At 46.7% G+C, this 18488-nt stretch overlaps 1 pseudogene; it reads right to left on the reverse strand.

Moving 5' to 3' along the window:
- LOC140202450 (cytochrome P450 2H2-like) overlaps window positions 1–11663 on the reverse strand; it is a 28641-nt pseudogene extending 16978 nt beyond the window's left edge.
- Window positions 11664–18488: the final 6825 nt, after the last annotated feature.

Below are 18488 nucleotides of genomic sequence, written 5' to 3' on the forward strand. Positions count from 1 at the left end.
CCCAGTTAGTGCGGCAAGAATGGCTCCAGGGCTGTGTTTTGTTCTGTGTGTGACATGTGGGAATTCTGGGAGTCCATCCCGCTGCTGGATAACCATATCTGCACCCAGGTGCACTGAGTTGCAGGTCCTGATAGAACATGTTAAGCAACTGGAGCCGCAGCTGCAGCTCGCTGACCTTTGACTCATATGGATGTCATAGATAGGAGCTGCAGGAAGTTCGTCACCCCTTGGATTCAGGAGTACAGTACCTGGGTGACTACCAGGAGAAGGAAGGGAAATGGGCAGCCACACATTACCCCTGTGGCCTTTACTCTCAATAATAGCTTTGGAGACTGTTGAGGGGGATGACCCACTGCATGGAGCCGCTGTGACCGGTTGATGAATACAAGGCTGAAAGGTGTTGTATATGAGCATCTCACAAACAATGTCTTATTTGGAAATGATCTCGAGTTCAGCAGATTATCAGTAGGTGCTTTATTTGTTCACTTCTAAGTGGTTTGATCCAGCTACATCTGAGCAGAACCAGTTCACAAAATGGAGGTTGCAGAACAGTCTCACAAAATGGCAGCATCCATTGCTTCCACCACATGGCTAGAACAAAGACATCTGGTTTGCCTTTTTCCATTGTCTTTGACTCATTGCAGTTAGATGTTTTCTTTTATATTAAATTAGTTCATGGCCTACAATACAACATACTTACACCAAACACCAAGAAACAACCTCTGTTCTTACATTGCCATATAACTTTCTAGGTCATGATTGTCCAATCACATGCCTATACTAGGGGTAAATTATGGTAGCCCATGGACCCAATAACCTGCATGTGTGTTGTTACTGGGATCAACACTGGCAAAGATAACAGGTAGAACAAATTCTTTAAAATATGGCCACACAATATTTTATAGTGCCCTGATGGAAGTCCAGCTTGGTGACTCATTTCACCCCCCAATAGTACACACTCCCTCTGTACACCAATGAAAATTTCCGCAGGGATAAATTATCTGGGTATAATGAGATTATATTAAGCAGAGTTTGCAAACGATTGCAAGGACATTTGAAGATGCTCCTAGCTTCTCACATCATCCACCCTACCTCTCCTCGACCTACCAAATCTCCCCCTCACCTGGTTTCACTTTTACCCTCCCAGCTTCTCACTTCAACTGCACTTTTCCCCATCCACCCACCTTCCCCTCAATTGACTTCACCTGTCACCTTCCATCTTTTACTCCTTCCCCTCACTCCAGCTTCTTATTTTAGCTTCTATCCCCTTTCTTTCCAGTCACAATTAAGGGCCTCAGCTTGAAATGTTGACTCTTTATTCCTCTCTGTAGGTGCTGCCTGCCCCGCTGAGTTCCTCTAGTACTTTGTGTGTATTACTCTGGAGTTTCAGTACCTGCATAATCTTGTGTGTTCATGTTGTGTCTGAGACCATTGCAAGCTTTGCACTTCAGAATAACAAGCCTCCAACAAGAACTGAACTGAGCAGAATGAGGATGCAACCAAATGTAACTTGGTTTGATAATAATGATGTCGATAGTTACAAAAACGCTGTGTTAAATCATCAAATATCGGTGTGTGGGCTCTTCCTGCAAACTGATCTGGATGGTTGATAAGAGCATCCTTCACTGTCTCGTAGCAAGCCAGAACCACAGCTCTCGTCATCCCAAGCTTGATGGTGAAGATTGGACCATATTTCTCAGACAGCTGAAATAGGAGGAACACGCTTATATCATCAATTAATTAATTAAGCAATTAAATCCTTGTTTTTTATATTCAGTTATATTATCACTTCGTCAGAAATGGCCACTAGTGTACAGCCCGGGAATGAGACTCAGTGGCTACTATATTAAGTACACACAGACACCTCATTAATGCAAACATCTAATCAGCCAATCATGTGGCAGCAACTCAGTGCATAAATGCATGCAGACATCGTCAAGAGATTCATTTGTTGTTCAGTGCAAACATCAGAATGGGGAAGAAATAAGTGACTTTGACCGTGAAATAATTGTTGCACCAGACAGGGTGGTTTGAGTATCTCAGAAGCTGCTGATTTCCTGGGATTTTCATGCACAAAGGTCTGTAGAGTTTACAGCGAATGGTGCAAACAGTGAACAAAACTCCCAGTGAGTTGTGGATAAAAACAAACTGTTAATGAGAGAGGACAGAGGACAATGGTCAAACTTATTCAAGCTGACAAGAAGATGACAATAACTCAGATAACCACATATTACAACAGTGGTGAGCAGAAAAGCATTTCTGAACGCACAGCATGTTGAACCTTGAAGTGGATGGGCTACAGCAGCAGAAGATCACACTGGGTCCCACTCCTGTACCAGGCAAAGTGTCCACTGAGTGTACATCATCCATTCCTAACACTCCTCTATACTTGCTCCCACCATTCAGGGCAGTTGAAGGTCTTCATTTTATTTATTTATTTGTTTGTTTGTTTGTTTGTTTATTTATTCCTTTAGAGATACAGCGCAGAACAAGCCCTTCTGGTGCAACAAGCCTCACTGCTCAGCAACGCTCCTAGTTAACCCTAGCCTCATCACAGGACAATCTGTAATGACCAATGAATGCCCTGACCTGTACATCTTTGGGCTGTGGAAGAAAAGCAGAGCATCCTGAGGAATCCCACGCTCCTCACGGGGAGGACATACAAACTCCTTATAGACAGTGTCGGAACTGAACTCTGAACTCCGATTCCTTGAGGTGTGATATATGAACCAGTATGCTACCACGGCAACCCAAAGTGTTTTATAATTAGACTTGAAACAAGCATATTCCATGACTCCTTTGCTCTTCCAAATTCCCTGCTTCCGCTGACTTCTGCCACCTCTATATCCTTCATGGGCTCTGAGTAATTCTATCCTCTTAAACCCGAAATACCTGGGCTCTTTATTTTTGACGAAGTTTATAACATTTATATTTCAAATGTTTACCATCTTTAAAGTTCAAAGTACATTTATTATCAAAGTATGCATGCACTATACAACCCTGAGATTTGTATTCCCACAGACAGCCATGAAAGAAGGAAATAGCATGGAACCCGGTCAAAGAAAACATCAAACATCCAATGCAGAACAAAAGATCATATGGCAAAGAACAAGGGATAAACACAGAATATAAAAGATCAAAACCACAGCATCCTTGAGACAGTTCAGGAAAGTTCAGTTTAGTTCCATGTAGCACTGTGTAGTTCATTGCTTGCAAGCCACAGAGACAGTCTACCCGGATGAAAATCACACAAAATAGCAATAAGAAAGGAGTCAAATCACAAACAAGAGAAGTAACCAGAAACGAGAACTACATATAACATAAACTGCAGGGTCCTCTAAAAGCAGCCAGAAATAGAGTCGATCATTGGCTCGTACCATGTCTCCAGGTTTAGACCATAAGACAAAGGAGCAGAAGTCGGCCATTCGGCCCATTGAGTCTGCTCCGCCTTTTGATCATGAGGTGATCCATTCTCCCATTTAGTCCCACTCCGCCGACTTCTCACCATGACCTTTGATGCCCTGGCTACACAAATACCTATCAATCTCTGCCTTCAATACACCCAATGACTTGGCCTCCACTGCTGCCCGTGGCAACAAATTCCATAGATTCACCACCCTCTGACTAAAAACATTTCTTCGCATTTCTGTTCTGAATGGGCGCCCTTCAATCCTTAAGTCATGCCCTCTCGTACTAGAGTCCCCCATCATGGGAAACAACTTTGCCACATCCACTCTGTCCATGGCTTTCAACATTTGAAATGTTGCTATGAGGTCTCCCCTCATTCTTCTAAACTCCAAGGAATACAGTCTTAGAGCGGACAAACGTTCCTCATATGTTAACCCTCTCATTCCCGGAATCACGCTAGTGAATCTTCTTTGTACCCTCTCCAACTTCAGCACAGCCTTTCTTAAATAAGGAGACCAAAACTGCCCACAGTACTCCAAGTGAGGTCTCACCAGTGCCTTATAGAGCCTCAACATCACATCCCTGCTCCTATACTCTATTCCTCTAGAAATGAATGCCAACATTACATTCGCCTTCTTCACTACTGACTCAACCTGGAGGTTAACCTTCAGGGTATCCTGTACGAGGACTCCCAAGTCCTGTTGCATCTCCGAACTTTGAATTCTTGCCCCATTTAAATAATAGTCTGCCCATTTATTATTTCTGCCAAACTGCATAACCATACATTTTCCAACATTGTACTTCTTTTGCCACTTCTCTGCCCATTCTTCCAATCTATCCAAGTCTCTCTGCAGACTCTCCGTTTCTTCAGCACTACTGGCCCCTCCACCTATCTTCGTATCGTCAGCAAACTTAGTCACAAAGCCATCTATTCCATAATCCAAATCGTTGATGTACAATGTGAAAAGAAGCAGCCACGATACGGACCCCTGTGGAACACCACTGGTAACCGGCAGCCAAACAGAATAGGATCCCTTTATTCCCACTCTCTGTTTCCTGCCAATCAGCCAACACTCTATCCACGTATGTAACTTCCCCGTAATTCCATGGGCTCTTATCTTGTTAAGTAGCCTCATGTGTGGCACCTTGACAAAGACCTTCTGAAAATCCAAATATGCAACATCCTCTGCATCTCCCTTGTCTAACCTACTGGTAATTTCCTCAAAAATTTGTAATAGGTTCGTCATGCAGGAATTTCCTTTAAGGAATCCATGCTGAGTTGTGCCTATCTTGTCATATGCCTCCAGGTACTCTGTAACCTCATCCTTGACAATCGACTCCAACAATTTCCCAACGACCGATGTCAAGCTAACAGATTTATAATTTCCTTTTTGCTTCCTTGCCCCCTTCTTAAATAGCGGAGTAACATTTGCAATCTTCCAGTTCTCCGGAACCATGCCAGAATCTATCAACTTTTGAAAGATCATCACTAATGCCTCCGCAATCTCCACAGCTACTTCCTTCAGAACATGTGGGTGCATTCCATCTGGTCAGGGAGATTTATCTACCTTTAGACTATTCAGCTTTCTGAGTACTTTCTCTGTCATAATTGTGACCGCGCACACTTCTCTTCCCTGCCACCCTTGAGTGTCCGCTATACTGCTGATGTCTTCCTCAGTGAAGACTGATTCAAAATACTCGTTCGGTTCATCTGCCATCTCCTTATCTCCCATTACAATTTCTCCAGCATCATTTTCTATCGGTCCTATATCTACTCTCACTGGTCTTTTACTCTTTATATACTTGAAAAACCTTTTAGTATCCTCTTTGATATTATTTGCTACCTTCCTTTCATAGTTGATCTTTTCCCTCTTAATGACCTTCTTGGTTTCCTTTTGTAAGGTTTTAAAAACTTCCCAATCCTCTGTCTTCCCACTAATTTTTGCTTCCTTGTATGCCCTCTCCTTTGCTTTAACTTTGGCTTTGACTTCTCTTGTCAACCACGGTTGCATCCTTTATCCAGTCGAAAATTTCTTCTTTTTTGGAACATACCTGTCTTGTACCTTCCTCACTTCTCGCATAAACTCCAACCACTGCTGCTGTGCCGTCTTTCCCGCCAGTGTCCTTTTCCAGTTAACTTTGACCAGTTCCTCTCTCATGCCACTGTAATTTCCTTTACTCCACTGAAATACCCACACATCAGATTTCGGCTTCTCTTTTTCAAATTTCACAGTGAACTCAATCATATTATGATCACTGCCTCTTAAGGGTTCCTTCACCTCAATCTCTCTAATCACCTCCGGTTCATTACACAATACACAATCCAGTACAGCCGATCCCCTAGTGGGCTCAACAACAAGCTGTTCTAAAAAGCTATCTCGCAGACATTCTACAAATTCTCTCTCTTGAGATACAGTGCCGACCTGATTTTTCCCAATCCACTCGCATGTTAAAATCCCCCACAATTATCATAACACTGCCCTTCTGACAAGCCTTTTCTATTTCCTGTTGTAATTTGTAGTCCACATCCCTGCAGCTGTTTGGAGCCCTATAAATAACCACCATCAGGGTCCTTTTACCCCTGCAATTTCTTAGCTCAACCCATAAAGATTCTGCACCTTCCGATTGTTTATCACCTCTTTCTAATGATTTAATATCACTTCTTACCAACGAAGCCACGCCTCCCCCCTGCCTACCTTCCTATCCTTCCGATACACCGTGTACCCTTGGACATTCAGCTCCCAGAGACATGCATCCTTTAGCCAGGTCTCAGTGATGGCCACAATATTATACCTGCCAATCTACAGCTGTATGACAAGATCATCCACCTTATTCCTTATGCTGTGTGCATTTAAGTATAACACCTTAAGACCAGTACTTGGTACTTCTTGATTTGATTTCACTGCAACTTTATTGCCCTGCAACTCATTCCAATGGCTACAAATTTGCCTCATCACCTGCCTGTCTTTCCTGACATCTTTACTGCTCACTATCTTAGATTTATTTCTGTTTTCCCCTTCCTCTGCTCTGTCATTCCGGTTCCCATCCCCCTGCCAACTTAGTTTAAACCCTCCCTAACAGCACTATTAAACTTTCCCGGCAGGATATTGGTCCCCTTCGGGTTCAGGTGCAACCTGACCTTTTTGAACAGGTCATACTTCCCCCAGGAGAGATCCTAATTATCCAAGAATCTGAAGCCCTGCCCCCTGCACTAGTCTCTCAGCCACGCATTCATCTGCCTGACCCTACTATTCTTGCCCTCGCTAGCACGTGGCACAGGTAGCAATCCCGAGATTACTACCCTGGAGGTCCTGCTTCACAGCTTCCTTCCTAACTCCTGGAAATCTCTCTTCAGGACCTCCTCCTTTGTCCTATCTATGTCATTGGTACCAACATGTACCAAGACAACTGGCTTCTCACCCTCCCCCTTCAGAATATTCAGGACCCGATCTGAGACATCCCGTACCCTGGCACCTGGGAGGCAACCCACAATGCGGGTATCTCTATCAGGCTCACAGAATCTTCTGTCCGATTTCCTGACTATGGAATCCTCTACGACTACCGCATTTCTCTTCTCCCTCCTTCTCTCCTGCACAACAGCGCCAGGCTCAGTGCCAGAGACCTGGTCACCGTGGGCGTCCCCCGTCAGGTCATCCCTCTCAACAGCATCCAGAACAAGATATTTGTTGCTGAGGGGGACAGCCACAGGTGTGCTCTCCACTATCCGGGCATTTCCCTTCCCTCTCTTGACAGTGACCCAGTTTTCTGACCCCTGTAGCCTAGGGATGACTACCTCCCTGTAGACACTGAAGAACAAGGAACACGACTAGGATGCTGAACCTGGGCTAGGACATGGACAAGAAACAGGGAACCCAGATAAGGAACTATGAACTAGGAGCCTGGGCTTGGACTCCGAGCCAGAGACTGAACAACGACCTAGAACCTGGATCTTGCCTCGGGCTCGGACCCCAGAATCTGGCAAGGACATGACATGGCTACAAGGCTTGACGTGGCTGGGTCCCTCAAGGCTTGGCTTCTTCGAGGCTTGGGTATGGACGCCGAGCCAGAGACTGGGCAAGGACCCAGAACCTGAGACTTGTCTCGGGCTCGGATGCCAGAACTAGGCGAGGTCAAGACGTGGCTATAGAGCAAGGAGTGTCAACAGGACTGGAAGTGAGACTCCTGAACAGGACAAAGGAACCCCAGCTCCGGGCTGGGCAAGGTACTCCTGCGCTAGGCGTGACACATGGACAAGACGAGAACACAAAGTCATGGCTTGGACAGGACAAGCTTCTTGGATCGTGGCTAGGACTGGACAAGAACCCGAAACCTTGACTTGGTCGAGGGAGAGACAGGAACGCAGAGCCGTGGTCAAAGGAGAGACAGGAACATGGAACACAAAGCCGGGACCCCTCCTTGGAAACAAGACGTAGGGCCGGGACTTATACACAGAACAAAGACCCAGGACCCCTGATTGGGTACAGGATGCAGGGCTGGGACTCATTACACAGAATGCAGAATAGGACTAGACAGGTTACAACACAAGGTAGCGGCAGATGGCCGGACCTACCTAGTGACGGCGTGAACACAGACGGTTCCCAAAACTAGGTAGCGGGAAATGTCCAGACCTACCCCGCAAAGACGTGGATACAGATGGTTCCCAACACTAGGTAGCGGCAAACTGCCAGACCTACCTAGTGAAGGCGTGGACACAGATACAGTTCAAAACAACGAGGAAATCTGCAGATGCTGGAATTTCAAGCCACACATAAAAATGCTGGTGAACGCAGCAGGCCAGACAGCATCTATAGGAAGAGGTACAGGACTGATGAAGGGTCTCGGCCGATATGTTGTGTTTGCGAGGAGAGTCATATAATACTTTCGCAACCTCCAAAACAACTATCACTTGGAAATCCCCCTCCAAGTCACTCACCTTCCTGACTTGGAAGCATATCACCGTCCCATCATTGTCGCTGGGTCAAAATCATGCAATTCCCATCCTAACAGCACTCTGGGTGTACCTGCACCTCAGGGACTGCAGCACGTCAAGAAGGCAGCTCAGCGCTACCTTCTCAAGGGTAACTAGGGATGGGCAATGAATGCTGTCTTAGCTGGCGATGTCCACATCCCAAATATTAATAATTTTTAAAAAAACTCTTGTTGCAGATACTACCTGTTCTAGATAAAGCTAGTCAGTGTTTCGACAACAGGGGGTCTTCTTCAAGTTTTTTTTTCTGTAATACATGAATATTTACAAGAAAAAACTGTGCAACCATGTCTGTGTCTTGCATTTGGGTCCACCACCAGCGCCCCCCATTATGACAGAACAATGCAGCCACCAGAGGCTGAATCCTGAAGCTATTTATGCAGCCAGCACAAACGAGAATCAGCTGCCTCAACAGAAACTGGAGAAAACCTGGAATAAGGAACATGGACCGGACCATGAACTGGAATGCAGATTTCACGGACCGGACCATGACTATCATGAGTGGTAGGAAAGATTTGGGTTGCTTTCTCTGTCGAGCCAGAGGCTGCAGGGAGACATGATAGTGCTTTATAATCAAAGACACAGAGAGAGTGGACAGACAATATCATTCTCTTCAGGTTGAAAGCTCTAATACCAGATGACATGCATTTAAGGTGAAGTAGGCTAATTTCGAAGAAGTGAGAGGCAAAATTTTTACACAGGGAGCAGTGGATACCTGTAATGGTCTGTCTGGGGTGATGATGGAAGTAGATACTTTAGGGACTTTTAAGAGACGTTAAGATAGGCACATGAATGTGAGGAAAATTGAGGGACATGGACATTGTATTACAGCACGGGCCTGCTCCCGTGCTGTAATGTTTTATATTCCATGTTCCATAACCGCTCTGGTCATCCAAACTCACATTACCGTACCTTGACATCCTGCAGTGTGCGCATCAGCTGGTCTTTAAACAACTTCCACATGTTAGAGGTGGACTCTCTCTGTGGCAGCTGCTCTCAGTTTACACTCCCTGGCTTCATTCTATTAATATCTGAATTTGCGTATGTTTTATATAAACCCCTTTAATACAAATTGCATTCTGCAATACAACAACAACATGTAGACAGTAACAGTGACTAACACATTCACAAACACCAACTAAATTTAAATGCTCCAATCGCTGTCAACAAAGGTTTTTCACCCATGCGATGCCCAAAAGGTTCCGGAACATCTCTATGGTACCCATGGACACCGCAGGTTTCCTCGCCGGGCTGTTCGCCCAGGCAGAACCGTTCGCTGTCCGATTCCAAGAGCCAAGGTTTGCTGTCGCTGTTAAGATCAGGAGCAAGTTTCCTGCTTGGCGAAGGGAGTGCGGGGAAAGATGCATGAGCCTGCGTCACAGTTCACCTTCACTTTCTGATCTGTGGGTTACTCCCCTGGACACACGTGTTGCTGAAAGTTCAACCTGATGCCAGACGCCCTTTCGTCTGTCAGCACATCGAGATGTCCGCAGGGGAATTTTACCGACTGGCACATTCCTGCCTGCGGGAGTACGTGCTGAAGGGCGCTAGGCGCGACTACCGCAAAGGCTCGGTAAGGAAGAGCTACAGTATAGCACTAAATTGAAAGTATATATATCACCATTTACAACCCTGAGATTTGCTTTCTTTCGGGCACAGTAAATCCAAGAACTATAACATCGCATCAGAAGGACCATGCCCGACTGGGCAAACAGGCATTGTGCAAAAGGCAGCACACTTTACAAATACAAAAGACAAACTAATGAAATGTACACACACATAACTAGCTAACACACCGAGGAATTTAAAGTTGCTGACCCCCTCCACCTCTGATCCCCCGATAAGAACTGGTTCGTGGATCTCTGGTTTCCTCCTCCTGAAGTCAGTAATCTGCTCTTCGAACTTGCTGAGATTGCTGTTGAGGTCACACTTAGCCAGATTTTCAATCTCCCAGATATATGCAATTTCATCACCACCTCAGATTCGGCTAACAACAACGGTGTCGTCAGCCAATTTAAGTATGGCATTGGAGCTGTGCTTAGCCTCGCAACCATAAATATAAAGCGGGGTTAAGCAGAAAACCTTTTGGTTAACCTCTGCTATGCTGTTGGAAATTGTGGAGGAGATGTCTCTGCCAATCCGAATTGTCTGGGGTTTCCAAGGGAGGAAATAAAGACTCCAATTGACCGAGGGTTCTTCCGCTGCTGGATAGAGAGTGGCCGGAGAAAGCCACTCAATTATTGTGGAAGCATACCATTCCCGGGGGTGGGGGGGCACATAAATAACAGCAATACTGATATTCTAAAATGTATTTTGAAAAACTTAACGCATTGACTAACATGTTGCACGGTTTTTTTTCTTGTAAATATTCATCTATTACAGAAAAATTACTAAGAGAAGACCTCCTATTGTCGAAACACTGATTAGCTTTATCTAGAACAGGTAGTATCTGCAACAAGAGTTTTTTAAAAAAATTATTAATATTTGGGATGTGGACATCGCCAGCTAAGACAGCATTCATTGCCCATCCCTAGTTGCCATTGAGAAGGTGGCGCTGAGCTGCCTTCTTGACGCGCTGCAGTCCCTGAGGTGTAGGTACACCCACAGTGCTATTGGGATGGAAATTGCATGATTTTGACCCAGCGACAATGATGGGACGGCGATATGCTTCCAATTCAGGAAGGTGAGTGACTTGGAGGGGAATTTCCAAGTGGGAATTGTTTTGGATGTTGCGAAATTATTATGTAACTTTCCTCGCAAACACGAGGAAATCTGCAGATGCTGGAATTTCAAGCAACACACATAAAAACTGCTGGTGAACGCAGCATCTATAGGAGTAGGTACAGTCGATGTATCGGGCCGAGACCCTTCGTCAGTTCTGTAACTCTTCCTATAGATGCTGCCTGGTCTGCTGCGTTCACCAGCAGTTTTTTATGTGTGTTGCGTGTAACTTTCCTGCCGTGTTTCCCGGAATACTGAATTGAATTGCTAACGACACTCCCAGGCACTCGGTAGGACCGGCACACAGTGTCCAGTCTTTGCTGGTCTCGATCGCGGCTCCTCTTACCTCCATGAGAATTAGGTGGCACTTCTTTAGATCCAGGAGGTGTAGGTTCCCGATGATCGGAAGAGGAGTGGGTCCTGGGGGGAAGTTGAGCTCTACTTGAGATTTTGACCCATTGCGAAAATAAGCGATAATCAACACGGTGAGGGCGCAGAGGAGTACCAAAGTCACAGTATCCAGTGAGAAAACACCGGCGAACGACATCGCCCGGCACCTTTTGATTTACGACTTCGTCCAGCAATCAGGACCAGGATTCCATGGCAAAAACTGAGCGAATCGCACCCACTGTAATGCCTAGTTCTGCAACCGGAGAGACGTTAACCCGCATGCGGGAGGCGCGGCTACGGTCGTTGCTATAGCAACAACCGTAGCCGCTCCTCCCAGATGCGCATTGAATAATAAGCGCACCAGAGCAAATAACATTGTGGTCCTACAGCGAAGGAGGTGACAATCCACATTTCAGTCGCGTGAAACAATGTTTTGGAAACGCGCCCCAAAGGTGCTGGTATCCACGACAAAGTTAACGTTTCAGGTTAGAAAGTTATTGACGTCAAAGTTTTTCCATCTTTAGCGTACACCTGTGCCTATAATGTTCTGTTCGGCTGTAAGGTAGAGCAGTACACTACAGTTGCACTATGACAAATCACTGAGCGGGAGCGCTGGTAGAGAGCTGCATTTTCACTTAGGGTCGCAGTCAAGGTAAAAAAAAAAAAAGCGGCCCTTCGCGGCAGTTTTTCCAGAGTTGGACTGTGATCAGTCACTGGGCGGGATACATTAGAATGAGTGAATACAAGTGTATCACGCTGGGAACGGTTTCACTACCAACGTAATAGTCTTTCTGTAGAAGCAATGTTTGGGTGTGATCCAGGTGCCAAGATCGACTGAGGATCGGAGAGTGTGAATTTTGGGAAGAGTTGAACTCAAACTTGTTCACATTAGAGTGTTTAATTATAAAGTGCACTTCTTGTTTTTTTTTCTTTATTAACGTTTTAGTTAAGTTAGGATTCATAAATATAATCCCTCTAATCATATGCAGTGTGCTGTCTGTTATTTCTTCGCACTGAGTTGTAACAGGGTAGAAATTCACACAAACCGGGCTTTGCGGTGGGAGAGGCGCCTCAATCTCACCGGTTTGGCCGGACCGGCGTGTGTATTGCCTTAACTCAGCGGTCCCCAACCACCGGGCCGCAGAGTATTTGCTACCGGGCCGCGAGGAAACGATATGATTTGGCGATGGGAGTCAACTGCACCTTTCCTCAGTCCCTGTCACGCCCACTGTTGAGCTTCAACACACGCGAGGTCATTAACAGCGCGTCATCCATGTCAGCGCGGGAAGAAGATCAACTCCTCGAGCTTGCAAATGATGGCGGGCTGCAAAGTATGTTTGACATAACATCTCTGCCGGCATTCTGGATCAAAGTCAAGGCTGAATATCCTGAGGTAGCCAGGAAAGCACTGAAAACGTTGCTTCCATTTCCAACATATCTCTGCAATGAATGCGACGAAAACCAAATAGACTGGACATAAGGAACCTCCTTCGGGTATCGCTGTCTCCCATCACCCCTCGATAGGACCGTCTTCTTGCAGGGAAACAAGCCCAGGGCTCCCACTGATTCAGCGATACTGGTGTGTTGCAATGATTTATATATTCATACGGGGAAAATATTTGCTGTGCGTTTAATACCCAAATATTACTTAAAATATTATGATGCTATTGACTGATAAGTGACTTATATAACCATATAACAATTACAGCACGGAAGTAGGCGATCTCGGCCCTTCTAGTCCGTGCCGAAAGCTACTCTCACCTAGTCCCACCGACCTGCACTCAGTCCATACCCCTCCATTCCTTTCCTGTCCATATACCTATCCAATTTTTCTTTAAATAATATCAAACCTGCTTCTACCACTTCTACTGGAAGTTCTTTCAACACTTTAAGCTCCCCGTCCTCCCCTAATGATTGACTTATCACTATATTCATGCGAGGAAAATATGCGCTGTGTGTTACGTATTAAATTCGTTAGATAAACCGTTTTAGAAACGAAATTGAGTGTATTAGCCCCATATTACCAATATTACGGTCATGATGAACACCGCCGCCACCCCCCCTCCCCGAACAAAATCGGCAAAAACACTTTGCAGAGAATACTGAACACACATCCAAGTTGCTGGTGAACGCAGCAGGCCAGGCAGCATCTCTCGGAAGAGGTGCAGTCGACGGTTCAGGCCGAGACCCTTCGTCCTGACCTCTTCCTAGAGATGCTGCCTGGCCTGCTGCGTTCACCAGCAACTTGGATGTGTGTTCATTGTATTAACAGCATCTGCAGAATTCCTGTTGTTTGCAGAGAATAATATCGGCAGGTACGCGCACTGGTGTCCGCGCAAGGCTTCATGGTCATTGTAGTCTTTCTTTGACTGCTACTCTTGTCCGTTGGTAACCCTATACCCGCCTCCCCCACCCCGGGTCGGCTGGTCCGCAAGAATATTGTCAATATTAAACCGGTCCGCAGCGCACAAAAGGTTGGGGACCCCTGCCTTAACTTACGCAGCGAATGAAACCAGGGAGGTTCCACAGCTAAGGCAGCCGTAAGCGGAGTGGCCATTCTTGGAGAGGCTTTGGCTCATCAGGATTAGGCGGAATAAGTATCTGGTAATTTTCTTTTTTTTCTTCATTCATGATCTGCCAGGGCGCTGTTAGTGCAGCGAGAATGTCTCCAGGGCAATGTTTTGTTCCGTGTGTGGGATGTGGGAATTCTGGGAGACTCCCAGCCTCCTGGACAACCACATCTGCCCCAAGCCCCTGAGATGCAGCTCCTCAGCAAATAAAATTAAGGAAATGGTGAGGCAGCTCGATGATCTTGGGCTTATACAGGAGAATGAAGAGGGGATGGACAGGAGCTACAGGGAGGTAGTCACCTGTAGGTTGCTGGTAACTGGGTGTCTGTCAGAAGTGGGATAGTAAGTATCCCACTTTGGATATTGTTGAGGGGGACGACCTACAAGCGGTGAGCCACAGTGACCAGGTCTGTGGCACCGAGTCTGGTGCTGAGGCTCAGAAGAGAAGAGAGATGAAGAGGACTGCAGTGGTGATAGACGATTCCATAGTCAGAGGAACAGCGACGAGATTCTGTGGGTGTGATAGAGACACCCAGATGGTATGTTGCCTCCCAGGTGCCTGGAACAGGGTGTCTCAGACTGGGTCCATGGCAGGGGGAGGTTGAACAGCCTCAAGTCTTGGTACACAATGACTCCAAATAAAATAGGTAGGATGGATGAGGAGGTCTAGAAGAGAGACTTTAGGTAGCTGGCTTGAAACCTAAAAAGCAGGACATCCAGGTTAATAACTTGTGTATTGCTGCTTGTGCCATGTACCAGTGGTGAAGGACAAAATGAGTCAGCAGGTGAATGCGTGGCTGAGAAACTGGTGCAGTGGACAGAATTTCAAATTTCTGAATCATTGGGATCTGTTATAGGGAAGGCATGACCTGTACACGGGGACGGGTAACACCAGAACCCGAGGGGGACCAACATCCTCGTGGACAGGTCTTCTAGAGCTGTTCGGGAGAGTTTAATCTAATTTGTCAGGGGGATGGGAATTGGAGTGATAGTGCTGAGGATGGGGTAGTTGGTATTTTATTGCACGTGGTATACGGAATATGGTAGATGAACGTACCACAATTACTGATGGGCATATATGTCATGGAGAAAAGATTATAGCAGATAGTTTAACGTCCAGGGTACATGTTGCATTGAAAGGACAGGCTGGTAGGAAGAGGGAATGGCGTGGTTTGTTGTTAATAAATGTTATCAAATCGTTCGAAAGGGGTGACATAGGACAGCAAGGTGTTGCATTATTGTGGGTAGAGCTAAGGATCTGCAAGGATAAAAAGACTGCTGGGAAATATAAACAGACCCCTAAACAGTAGTAAAGATGTTGTCTGCAAATTACAATGGAAAACAGAAAATGTATATTAAAAGTTAAATATTGTGATAGTCAGGAGGTACTTCAATATGCAGGTAGATTAGGAAAATTAGAATGGTGCTGGATCCCAAGAGGGAGATTTTCTAGATTGTGTATGAGATGGCCTTTTAGAATAGCTCATGGTTGAGCCTACTAGGGGATCAGCTATTCTAGATTGGGTGTTGTGCAATGTATTGGCTGAAGGTAAAGGAACCCTGAGGAGAGAAGTGATACTATGATAGAAATCACCCTGATATTTGAGAAGCTAAAGTCAGTTGTATCAGTATTACACTGGAGTAAAGAGAATTACAGAGGTACGAGAGAGGAGCTATCCAAAAGTGATCAGAAAGGACCACCATCAAGGATGAAGGCAGAACAACAGTTGCTGGAATATCTGGGGGCAATTCAGAAGGTGCAGGAGATATACATCCCAAAGAGGAAGAAATATTCTCAAGGCAGAATGATATAACTGTGGCTTCCAAGAGAAGGCAAACCCATCGTAAAAGCCAGAGGGGGCATATAATAGAGCAACAATTCATGGGAAGTCAACCGGGTGGGAAGCTTTTAAGAGCTAATAGGAGGCAACTGAAAAGTCAAAAAACGGAAAGTGGAGTACAAAGATAAAGTAGGCAATAATATTAAAGAGGATACCAAAAGTTTCTTCAGCTATATGAAGTGTGAGGGGAGAGGCGAGATTAGATATTGGACCACTAGAAGATAATGCTGAGAGGAAGTCCTGTGATTTTGGGAAAAGGAAATGGTGAATGAACTGATTGAGTATTTTGCACCAGTCTTCACTGTGGAAGGCACTAGCAGTATGGCAGAGATCCGAGAGTGTCTAGGCCAGAAGTGTGTGATGTTGCTGTAATTAGGCTAGGGCTCTTGAGAAAATAAAAGATCTGAAGATGGAAAGGTCACCTTAAAAGTGGGAATAATTGGAAATCAGACGAGGGGATTAAGACCTAATGATGGAGATAATAGCAAGATAGGGCAATGCCGGACGGGACCATAATACTACAATCCCTCAATGGGAGCCTCCAGGCGAGCGTCTAGGCTTGTCCGGATGGTCCCGATGGAAGTCTTGGATGAGGGAAGGGTCCAGGATGAAGGAGCGGGACGTACCCTTCCCAGTCGACCAGGTATTGGAGGCCCCTGCCACGACGGCGGACATCTAGAAGCCGCCGGACGGTGTATGCCGGATGGTTGTTGATGATCCGGGCAGGTGAAGGGGTTTCGATCAGAGGACACAAGGGGCTGACGGAAAGAGGTTTTAATTGGGAAACCTGAAAAGTAGGGTGGATACGCATAGATCTTGGTAGTTTAAGTCGGACTGCTGTGGAGTGGATGATACTTCCGACCTCGAAAGGTCCCAGGAAGCGAGGGCGAGTTTCTTTGGCTCGTTTTTGAGAGCAATGTCTTTGGGTGAGAGCCACACCTTCTGCCCAGCTCGATACTCAGGCGGAGTCCGGTGTCGATCGGCAATCCTCAGGGCCGCGCGTGTCCTCCCAAACCTTGCGGCACCGATCGACATTGGCCTGAATAGACGGTACCGCAATCTCTTCTTGCGCGGGGAACAGCGGGGTTTGGTACCCAAGGGAGCACTCGAAGGGAGACTTTCCGATGGCAGTACCAACCAGAGAGTTGCGCGCGTACTCAACCCACGCGAGGTGGCTGCTCCAGGTAGACGGGTTGCTGGTTGTTATACAACGTAGCGACACCTACAAATCCTGGTTGACCCGTTCCATTTGCCCGTTCGTCTGTGAGTGGAAGCCGGATGGCAGGCTGACTGAGGCACCCAAGGCTTGACAGAAGGCCTTCCTTACCTGCGAGACGAATTGGGGACCTCGATCTGAGACGATGTCCGCGGAAATTCCGTGGAGGCGGAAGACGTGGCGGACGAGAGGGTCTGCGGTTTCCTGAGCAGACGGGAGTTTAGTGAGGGCTACAAAGTGCACCGTCTTGGAGAACCGGTCTACCACGGTGAGTATGGTGGTGTTTCTGTGTGAAGGGGGTAGACCAGTGACAAAATCTAGGGCGATGTGCGACCAAGGACGACCAGGGACAGGTAGGGGACGAAGTAATCCCGCAGGTGGCCGATGGGAGGCATTTCCACGGGCACAGACGGAACATGCAGAGACATAGGAACGGGTATCCGCTTCCATGGAAGGCCACCAAAAGTGTCTTTTCAGGAGAGCCGGGGTCCGATCGCTCCCGGGCTGGCAGGCGAACCGAGATCTGTGCTCCCACCAGAGAACCTGACATTGACGGAATGAGGCACAAAAAGGTGAAATCCCAGGTTCTTAAGATCAGTCCAAACAAGAAACCGGTGTTCCGCCCGCTCCAGCCAGTGCCTCCACTCCTCCAATGCTAGCTTGACCGCCAGTAGTTCCCGATTCCCCACGTCGTAGTTCAGCTCAACGGGGGACGGCCGACGAGGAAAGGCGGCACAGGGATGAAGCTTCTCGACTGGACTTGATCGTTGGGACAGGACTGCTCCCACCCCGGAGTCGGAGGCGTCAACCTCAACAATGAATTGAGGGGAAGGGTCCGGTTGGACCAGGATGGGCGCTATCGTAAAATGTCTCTCTAGTTCCGTGAAAGCGGAATCGGCCTTGGAGTCCCAAAGAAAAGGTATTGTGGGAGAAGAAAGTCGGGTGAGGGGCGTCACCACCCAACTGTAATCCCTGATAAATCGGCGGTAAAAGTTTGCAAATCCCGAAAACCGCTGAAGTTGTTTGCAGGTCGTGGATCTGGGCCATTCTTCCATCGCCCGGATTTTCTCGGGATCTGCCCTCACTTGGACGCTGTCGATGATGTAGTCCAGGAAGCTGACCGAGCTAACGTGGAACTCACACTTCTCCGCCTTCACAAATAACTTGTTCTCCCACGGTCTCTGGAAGACTAGACGGACAAGGTGAATATGTTCCTGCAGGCTGATAGAAAATAATAAGATATCATCTAGGTAGACGAACACGAAGCGGTTAATAAAGTCCCTCAACACATCATTTATTAGGGCTCGAGAAACGGCGGGGGCATTGGCGTGGCCAAACGGCATTACCACGTATTC

This window comes from Mobula birostris, chromosome 9 (genome assembly GCF_030028105.1).
Source record: "Mobula birostris isolate sMobBir1 chromosome 9, sMobBir1.hap1, whole genome shotgun sequence".
Lineage (NCBI taxonomy): Eukaryota > Metazoa > Chordata > Chondrichthyes > Myliobatiformes > Myliobatidae > Mobula > Mobula birostris.